Below are 10,000 nucleotides of genomic sequence, written 5' to 3' on the forward strand. Positions count from 1 at the left end.
CAGTGTTGCCTTTTTTTTTTTTTTTTTTTTCCTTGTGTGTTTCTTTTGCTTAAAGATTGCCACCTGAAGCCAGCCTCTCTTGCCCATCTTCCTCAGTTTCAGAGGGTAGATATTTCAGGGTTGCTTTTTCCCCAGGTCTCCACGCCTTTGGGTTTTGTTTTTGCTTAACGATTGCCACCTGAGCTAGCCTCTCTTGCCCATCTTCCTGAGTTTCAGAGGGTCGATATCTCCGTGTTGCTGTTTCCCCAGGTCTCCACGCCCTTGTGTGTTTCTTTTGCTTAACGTTTGCCACCTGAAGCCAGCCTCTCTTGCCCATCTTCCTCAGTTTCAGAGGGTAGATATTTCAGGGTTGCTTTTTCCCCAGGTCTCCACGCCTTTGGGTTTTGTTTTTGCTTAACGAGTGCCACCTGAGCTAGCCTCTCTTGCCCATGTTCCTCAGTTTCAGAGGGTAGATATTTCAGGGTTGCTTTGTCCCCAGGGCTCCACGCCTTTGTGCTTTGTTTTTGCTTAAGGATTGCCACCTGAGGTAGCCTCTCTTGCCCATCTTCCTCAGTTTCAGAGGGTGGATTTCTCCGTGTTGCTTTTTCCCCAGGTCTCCACGCCCTTGTGTGTTTCTTTTGCTTAAAGATTGCCACCTGAGCTAGCCTCTGTTGCCCATCTTCGTCCGTTTCAGAGGGTGGATTTCTCAGTGTTGCCTTTTCGCCAGCTCCCCACGCCCTTGTGTGTTTCTTTTGCTTAAAGATTGTCACCTGAGCTAGGCACTGTTGCCCTGCTTCCTCAGTTTCAGAGGGTACCTTTTTCAGGGTTGCTTTTTGACCGGGTCTCCTCGCCATTGTATTTTTTTATCTTATTTTTTTTGCTTAAAGATTGCCACCTGAGCTAGCCTCTGTTGCGCTTCTTTCTCAGTTCTAGAGGGTAGATTTCTCCGTGTTGCTTTTTCCCCAGGTCTCCACGCACTTCCTTTTATTTTTCCTTAAAAATTGCCACCTGAGCTAGCCTCTGTTGTCCATCTTCGTCGGTTTCAGAGGGTAGATTTCTCACTGTTGCTTTTTTGCCAGGTCTGCACGCCCTTGTGTTTTTTTTCTGCTTAAAGGTTGCAACCTGAGCTAGCTTCTTTTGCCCATGTCCCTCAGTTTCAGAGGGTGGATTTCTCCGTGTTGCTTTTTCCCCAGGCCTCCACGCCCTTGTGTGTTTCTTTTGCTTAACGATTGCCACCTGAGCTAGCCTCTGTTGCCCATCTTCGTCCATTTCACAGGGTGGATTTCTCAGTGTTGCCTTTTCCCCAGCTCCCCACGCCCTTGTGTGTTTCTTTTGCTTAAAGATTGCCACCTGAAGCCAGCCTCTCTTGCCCATCTTCCTCAGTTTCAGAGGGTAGATATTTCAGGGTTGCTTTTTCCCCAGGTCTCCACGCCTTTGGGTTTTGTTTTTGCTTAACGAGTGCCACCTGAGCTAGCCTCTCTTGCCCATGTTCCTCAGTTTCAGAGGGTAGATATTTCAGGGTTGCTTTGTCCCCAGGGCTCCACGCCTTTGTGCTTTGTTTTTGCTTAAGGATTGCCACCTGAGGTAGCCTCTCTTGCCCATCTTCCTCAGTTTCAGAGGGTGGATTTCTCCGTGTTGCTTTTTCCCCAGGTCTCCACGCCCTTGTGTGTTTCTTTTGCTTAAAGATTGCCACCTGAGCTAGCCTCTGTTGCCCATCTTCGTCCGTTTCAGAGGGTGGATTTCTCAGTGTTGCCTTTTCGCCAGCTCCCCACGCCCTTGTGTGTTTCTTTTGCTTAAAGATTGTCACCTGAGCTAGGCACTGTTGCCCTGCTTCCTCAGTTTCAGAGGGTACCTTTTTCAGGGTTGCTTTTTGACCGGGGTCTCCTCGCCATTGTATTTTTTTATTTTATTTTTTTTGCTTAAAGATTGCCACCTGAGCTAGCCTCTGTTGCGCTTCTTTCTCAGTTCTAGAGGGTAGATTTCTCCGTGTTGCTTTTTCCCCATGGTCTCCACGCACTTCCTTTTATTTTTCCTTAAAAATTGCCACCTGAGCTAGCCTCTGTTGTCCATCTTCGTCGGTTTCAGAGGGTAGATTTCTCACTGTTGCTTTTTTTGCCAGGTCTGCACGCCCTTGTGTTTTTTTTCTGCTTAAAGGTTGCAACCTGAGCTAGCTTCTTTTGCCCATGTTCCTCAGTTTCAGAGGGTGGATTTCTCAGTGTTGCCTTTTCCCCAGCTCCCCACGCCCTTGTGTGTTTCTTTTGCTTAAAGATTGCCACCTGAAGCCAGCCTCTCTTGCCCATCTTCCTCAGTTTCAGAGGGTAGATATTTCAGGGTTGCTTTTTCCCCAGGTCTCCACGCCTTTGGGTTTTGTTTTTGCTTAACGAGTGCCACCTGAGCTAGCCTCTCTTGCCCATGTTCCTCAGTTTCAGAGGGTAGATATTTCAGGGTTTGCTTTGTCCCCAGGGCTCCACGCCTTTGTGCTTTGTTTTTGCTTAAGGATTGCCACCTGAGGTAGCCTCTCTTGCCCATCTTCCTCAGTTTCAGAGGGTGGATTTCTCCGTGTTGCTTTTTCCCCAGGTCTCCACGCCCTTGTGTGTTTCTTTTGCTTAAAGATTGCCACCTGAGCTAGCCTCTGTTGCCCATCTTCGTCCGTTTCAGAGGGTGGATTTCTCAGTGTTGCCTTTTCGCCAGCTCCCCACGCCCTTGTGTGTTTCTTTTGCTTAAAGATTGTCACCTGAGCTAGGCACTGTTGCCCTGCTTCCTCAGTTTCAGAGGGTACCTTTTTCAGGGTTGCTTTTTGACCGGGTCTCCTCGCCATTGTATTTTTTTATTTTATTTTTTTTGCTTAAAGATTGCCACCTGAGCTAGCCTCTGTTGCGCTTCTTTCTCAGTTCTAGAGGGTAGATTTCTCCGTGTTGCTTTTTCCCAGGTCTCCACGCACTTCCTTTTATTTTTCCTTAAAAATTGCCACCTGAGCTAGCCTCTGTTGTCCATCTTCGTCGGTTTCAGAGGGTAGATTTCTCACTGTTGCTTTTTTGCCAGGTCTGCACGCCCTTGTGTTTTTTTTCTGCTTAAAGGTTGCAACCTGAGCTAGCTTCTTTTGCCCATGTTCCTCAGTTTCAGAGGGTGGATTTCTCAGTGTTGCCTTTTCCCCAGCTCCCCACGCCCTTGTGTGTTTCTTTTGCTTAAAGATTGCCACCTGAAGCCAGCCTCTCTTGCCCATCTTCCTCAGTTTCAGAGGGTAGATATTTCAGGGTTGCTTTTTCCCCAGGTCTCCACGCCTTTGGGTTTTGTTTTTGCTTAACGAGTGCCACCTGAGCTAGCCTCTCTTGCCCATGTTCCTCAGTTTCAGAGGGTAGATATTTCAGGGTTGCTTTGTCCCCAGGGCTCCACGCCTTTGTGCTTTGTTTTTGCTTAACGATTGCCACGTGAGGTAGCCTCTCTTGCCATCTTCCTCAGTTTCAGAGGGTGGATTTCTCCGTGTTGCTTTTTCCCCAGGTCTCCACGCCCTTGTGTGTTTCTTTTGCTTAAAGATTGCCACCTGAGCTAGCCTCTGTTGCCCATCTTCGTCCGTTTCAGAGGGTGGATTTCTCAGTGTTGCCTTTTCGCCAGCTCCCCACGCCCTTGTGTGTTTCTTTTGCTTAAAGATTGTCACCTGAGCTAGGCACTGTTGCCCTGCTTCCTCAGTTTCAGAGGGTACCTTTTTCAGGGTTGCTTTTTGACCGGGTCTCCTCGCCATTGTATTTTTTTATTTTATTTTTTTTGCTTAAAGATTGCCACCTGAGCTAGCCTCTGTTGCGCTTCTTTCTCAGTTCTAGAGGGTAGATTTCTCCGTGTTGCTTTTTCCCCAGGTCTCCACGCACTTCCTTTTATTTTTCCTTAAAAATTGCCACCTGAGCTAGCCTCTGTTGTCCATCTTCGTCGGTTTCAGAGGGTAGATTTCTCACTGTTGCTTTTTTGCCAGGTCTGCACGCCCTTGTGTTTTTTTTCTGCTTAAAGGTTGCAACCTGAGCTAGCTTCTTTTGCCCATGTTCCTCAGTTTCAGAGGGTGGATTTCTCAGTGTTGCCTTTTCCCCAGCTCCCCACGCCCTTGTGTGTTTCTTTTGCTTAAAGATTGCCACCTGAAGCCAGCCTCTCTTGCCCATCTTCCTCAGTTTCAGAGGGTAGATATTTCAGGGTTGCTTTTTCCCCAGGTCTCCACGCCTTTGGGTTTTGTTTTTGCTTAACGAGTGCCACCTGAGCTAGCCTCTCTTGCCCATGTTCCTCAGTTTCAGAGGGTAGATATTTCAGGGTTGCTTTGTCCCCAGGGCTCCACGCCTTTGTGCTTTGTTTTTGCTTAAGGATTGCCACGTGAGGTAGCCTCTCTTGCCCATCTTCCTCAGTTTCAGAGGGTGGATTTCTCCGTGTTGCTTTTTCCCCAGGTCTCCACGCCCTTGTGTGTTTCTTTTGCTTAAAGATTGCCACCTGAGCTAGCCTCTGTTGCCCATCTTCGTCCGTTTCAGAGGGTGGATTTCTCAGTGTTGCCTTTTCGCCAGCTCCCCACGCCCTTGTGTGTTTCTTTTGCTTAAAGATTGTCACCTGAGCTAGGCACTGTTGCCCTGCTTCCTCAGTTTCAGAGGGTACCTTTTTCAGGGTTGCTTTTTGACCGGGTCTCCTCGCCATTGTATTTTTTTATTTTATTTTTTTTGCTTAAAGATTGCCACCTGAGCTAGCCTCTGTTGCGCTTCTTTCTCAGTTCTAGAGGGTAGATTTCTCCGTGTTGCTTTTTCCCCAGGTCTCCACGCACTTCCTTTTATTTTTCCTTAAAAATTGCCACCTGAGCTAGCCTCTGTTGTCCATCTTCGTCGGTTTCAGAGGGTAGATTTCTCACTGTTGCTTTTTTGCCAGGTCTGCACGCCCTTGTGTTTTTTTTCTGCTTAAAGGTTGCAACCTGAGCTAGCTTCTTTTGCCCATGTTCCTCAGTTTCAGAGGGTGGATTTCTCAGTGTTGCCTTTTCCCCAGCTCCCCACGCCCTTGTGTGTTTCTTTTGCTTAAAGATTGCCACCTGAAGCCAGCCTCTCTTGCCCATCTTCCTCAGTTTCAGAGGGTAGATATTTCAGGGTTGCTTTTTCCCAGGTCTCCACGCCTTTGGGTTTTGTTTTGCTTAACGAGTGCCACCTGAGCTAGCCTCTCTTGCCCATGTTCCTCAGTTTCAGAGGGGTAGATATTTCAGGGTTGCTTTGTCCCCAGGGCTCCACGCCTTTGTGCTTTGTTTTTGCTTAAGGATTGCCACCTGAGGTAGCCTCTCTTGCCCATCTTCCTCAGTTTCAGAGGGTGGATTTCTCCGTGTTGCTTTTTCCCCAGGTCTCCACGCCCTTGTGTGTTTCTTTTGCTTAAAGATTGCCACCTGAGCTAGCCTCTGTTGCCCATCTTCGTCCGTTTCAGAGGGTGGATTTCTCAGTGTTGCCTTTTCGCCAGCTCCCCACGCCCTTGTGTGTTTCTTTTGCTTAAAGATTGTCACCTGAGCTAGGCACTGTTGCCCTGCTTCCTCAGTTTCAGAGGGTACCTTTTTCAGGGTTGCTTTTTGACCGGGTCTCCTCGCCATTGTATTTTTTTATCTTATTTTTTTTGCTTAAAGATTGCCACCTGAGCTAGCCTCTGTTGCGCTTCTTTCTCAGTTCTAGAGGGTAGATTTCTCCGTGTTGCTTTTTCCCAGGTCTCCACGCACTTCCTTTTATTTTTCCTTAAAAATTGCCACCTGAGCTAGCCTCTGTTGTCCATCTTCGTCGGTTTCAGAGGGTAGATTTCTCACTGTTGCTTTTTTGCCAGGTCTGCACGCCCTTGTGTTTTTTTTCTGCTTAAAGGTTGCAACCTGAGCTAGCTTCTTTTGCCCATGTTCCTCAGTTTCAGAGGGTGGATTTCTCAGTGTTGCCTTTTCCCCAGCTCCCCACGCCCTTGTGTGTTTCTTTTGCTTAAAGATTGCCACCTGAAGCCAGCCTCTCTTGCCCATCTTCCTCAGTTTCAGAGGGTAGATATTTCAGGGTTGCTTTTTCCCCAGGTCTCCACGCCTTTGGGTTTTGTTTTTGCTTAACGAGTGCCACCTGAGCTAGCCTCTCTTGCCCATGTTCCTCAGTTTTCAGAGGGTAGATATTTCAGGGTTGCTTTGTCCCCAGGGCTCCACGCCTTTGTGCTTTGTTTTTGCTTAAGGATTGCCACCTGAGGTAGCCTCTCTTGCCCATCTTCCTCAGTTTCAGAGGGTGGATTTCTCCGTGTTGCTTTTTCCCCAGGTCTCCACGCCCTTGTGTGTTTCTTTTGCTTAAAGATTGCCACCTGAGCTAGCCTCTGTTGCCCATCTTCGTCCGTTTCAGAGGGTGGATTTCTCAGTGTTGCCTTTTCGCCAGCTCCCCACGCCCTTGTGTGTTTCTTTTGCTTAAAGATTGTCACCTGAGCTAGGCACTGTTGCCCTGCTTCCTCAGTTTCAGAGGGTACCTTTTTCAGGGTTGCTTTTTGACCGGGTCTCCTCGCCATTGTATTTTTTTATCTTATTTTTTTTGCTTAAAGATTGCCACCTGAGCTAGCCTCTGTTGCGCTTCTTTCTCAGTTCTAGAGGGTAGATTTCTCCGTGTTGCTTTTTCCCCAGGTCTCCACGCACTTCCTTTTATTTTTCCTTAAAAATTGCCACCTGAGCTAGCCTCTGTTGTCCATCTTCGTCGGTTTCAGAGGGTAGATTTCTCACTGTTGCTTTTTTGCCAGGTCTGCACGCCCTTGTGTTTTTTTTCTGCTTAAAGGTTGCAACCTGAGCTAGCTTCTTTTGCCCATGTTCCTCAGTTTCAGAGGGTGGATTTCTCAGTGTTGCCTTTTCCCCAGCTCCCCACGCCCTTGTGTGTTTCTTTTGCTTAAAGATTGCCACCTGAAGCCAGCCTCTCTTGCCCATCTTCCTCAGTTTCAGAGGGTAGATATTTCAGGGTTGCTTTTTCCCCAGGTCTCCACGCCTTTGGGTTTTGTTTTTGCTTAACGAGTGCCACCTGAGCTAGCCTCTCTTGCCCATGTTCCTCAGTTTCAGAGGGTAGATATTTCAGGGTTGCTTTGTCCCCAGGGCTCCACGCCTTTGTGCTTTGTTTTTGCTTAAGGATTGCCACCTGAGGTAGCCTCTCTTGCCCATCTTCGTCCGTTTCAGAGGGTGGATTTCTCAGTGTTGCCTTTTCCCCAGCTCCCCACGCCCTTGTGTGTTTCTTTTGCTGAAAGATTGCCACCTGAAGCCAGCCTCTCTTGCCCATCTTCGTCAGTTTCAGAGGGTGGATTTCTCAGTGTTGCCTTTTCCCCAGCTCCCCACGCCCTTGTGTGTTTCTTTTGCTTAAAGATTGTCACCTGAGCTAGGCACTGTTGCCCTGCTTCCTCAGTTTCAGAGGGTACCTTTTTCAGGGTTGCTTTTTGACCGCGTCTCCTCGCCATTGTATTTTTTTATTTTATTTTTTTTGCTTAAAGATTGCCACCTGAGCTAGCCTCTGTTGCGCTTCTTTCTCAGTTCTAGAGGGTAGATTTCTCCGTGTTGCTTTTTCCCCAGGTCTCCACGCACTTCCTTTCATTTTTCCTTAAAAATTGCCACCTGAGCTAGCCCCTGTTGCCCATCTTCGTCGGTTTCAGAGGGTAGATTTCTCAGTGTTGATTTTTCCCCATTTCTCCACGCCCTCGTGCTTTTTTTTTTTTATTTCCTTAAATGTCGGCGCCTGAGCTAGCTTCTTTTGCCCATCTTCGTCAGTTTCAGCGGGTAGACTCTCCGCCTGCCTTCGACAGGCCCTCTGGACTGGAAAGCTTTCCTCCTCCCGTCATCACGGTCCTTCTCGGATGACGTGCCTGGTTTCGGTTTGACCGTCCCCGCCCGCCCTGATTTTCTAAGTCCTCCCGGGAACCCCGGGGGCGCTCCAGCCGCTCCGGGAAGCGGCGGCCTCCCGGCCGCACCGGCCCAGCCCGGCCCGGGCCGCCCCCTGGCCTCTCTGGGGGGAACTCTCCCCTTCCCCTTCCCGGTGATCGCCCGAGAAAACCTTTTCCGAGTCCCCCTCCCTGCGGCTGGGGCTGCGCCTTGGCGGCCGGGAGCCCGCGGGCGGACGCCCCGGGGCCGCACTGGGCCGGGAGGCTGGGTCCGAGGGGGGCTCCGGGACGGGATCGGGCGGCCCGGCGGCCCGGCTGTGCTCCCCGGCGGGCCCCGCGCTCCGGCTCCGTCCCGCTGAGGCGGTCGTCGGTCGCCGGGTGCCACCTGGCGGCCGCTTTTATATCGTCTCTTTCCTCCGGAGCTCCGGCGACGCGGGCCAAGGGACGGGACTCGGCCGCGGTGACCGAGGCAGAGTCCCGGGAGGCCGGCGTCGCTGGCGGGATCTGGCCCGGTGGCGCCGGGGCGTGAGCGCGACGCCCGCTCGCCGGAGATTGGAGGTGCAGGCTACTGAGGGAGGTGGCTGTCGCCGCGCCGCCCGGTGCCGGCCGGGGTGTGGGGCCTCCCGGACGGGTCGACCAGCAGCCGCCGGTGCCCCTCCGTCCCCGGGAGGGGGTGGGGGGCCGCCGCGGGGGAACGGGCGAGGGAGCTCGTCCCGTGCCCGGCCGTCGTCCCGAGGGCGGCCCGGTGGTCGGGCCTTCCGCGTCGCCGATCCCCTTTCCGCGCCCCGCTCCGGAGGTGGGCGACCGGCCGGGGCCTTGCGGGGGAGGCCCGTGGAGGGCGCGACGGGCTCGGCCGCCGGGCTGGCCTTTTCCCCACTGGTCTTCCGAGTCGACCGGCTCTGGCGGTGGGGACCGGGCCCGGTCCTCGGATGCCTCCTCCTCCGTGGCAGTTTTTTTTTCCAAGTCCCGCCCTGGAGAAGAGCGTGGACCGGCCCCGGGAGCCCTCGAGGGCGGGCCGGGGAGGGCGTCCCCGGCCCGGACGCGTGCCCGGGGTGGGTCCGGGCCGTCGGACCGGACTTCTCTCTCCGAGTTTCGCGGGTCGCGTCTTTGTCCGGAGGCGGGAGGGGGCCGGCTCGAGGCGTAGGTGGAGCCCCGGCTGAGGGACGGGAGCCACGGTCCCGCCCCGGGCCCGGTCGCCGGAGGCGCCTCCGCGGAATTCTTTTCTAAGTCCTGACCCGGCGACTCAGAGGGAGGGACCGACCGGTCCCGGCCCGCGCGGGCGGCCCGGGGAGGCTGTCCCCGGCTCCCCCTGCCGCCACGCTTCTGGGGTCGACCAGATGGCCCCGGGAGCTCCGGGCCTGGTGGCGATGGGGTCGTGCTTGGGGGTCTGGTGGCCGTGGCCGTGATCCAGGGGTTCCCCTGGTGATCCGTGGGTGGGCCCCCGTCTCCGGGCGCGGCGATTCTTGCCCCCGAATGGGTGGTTTTGTGCCGCCAGGTAAGTGCTGACACGCTCTGCTCGGGTGACAGTCGCCCGAGAGCTTCCGGGTGCCTGGATGCGTGTGCGGGGAGGGCTCCGGGCTCTGGCCGAGAACCGGACGCCCGTTTCCACCCCCGCCGCTTGAGCCGCCCGCTGGGGCCTGCGCGCCGGCTCTTGTGCGTTCCAGGCGCCCCCACGACCGTGGTGCCACCTCCGGTCTCTGGTACCCGAGGGCGGCGGGGTTAGGGGCGCGGGGTCCTCTACCACGTGCACTCCCTGCCGCCGGCACCCGGGTGCGGTCGCGACTTACCCCATCCCACCGGCTCCGTGCCAGTGCGTGTCAGGCGTTCTCGTCCTGGGGTGGTCGCCCGCGCTTGCTGGAGGAGGAGAGGGGTCGGTGAGGCTGAAGCAGGCTCCTCCGCTCGCTGTCCTCGCCGGCCTTCCCTTGCTCGGGGGGTCCCTCGCGTTATGCTGCCGACCGATGTGGTGATGCTGTGCTCTCCCGGGCCGGGCCTAAGCCGTGCCAGACGAGGGACGGACGTTCATGGCGAACGGGACCGCTCTTCTCGCTCTGCCCGCGGGTCCCCTCGCCCGTTCTCCCCCGCTGCGAGTGGCGTGTGGGGAGGCGGCAGGGGTGCGGAATCCGGCCCGACCTCGCTCCCCCGCCCCGTGCCTCGTGGCGTGGGCGGTGTCGGG

This window comes from Equus asinus, unplaced genomic scaffold (genome assembly GCF_041296235.1).
Source record: "Equus asinus isolate D_3611 breed Donkey unplaced genomic scaffold, EquAss-T2T_v2 contig_564, whole genome shotgun sequence".
Lineage (NCBI taxonomy): Eukaryota > Metazoa > Chordata > Mammalia > Perissodactyla > Equidae > Equus > Equus asinus.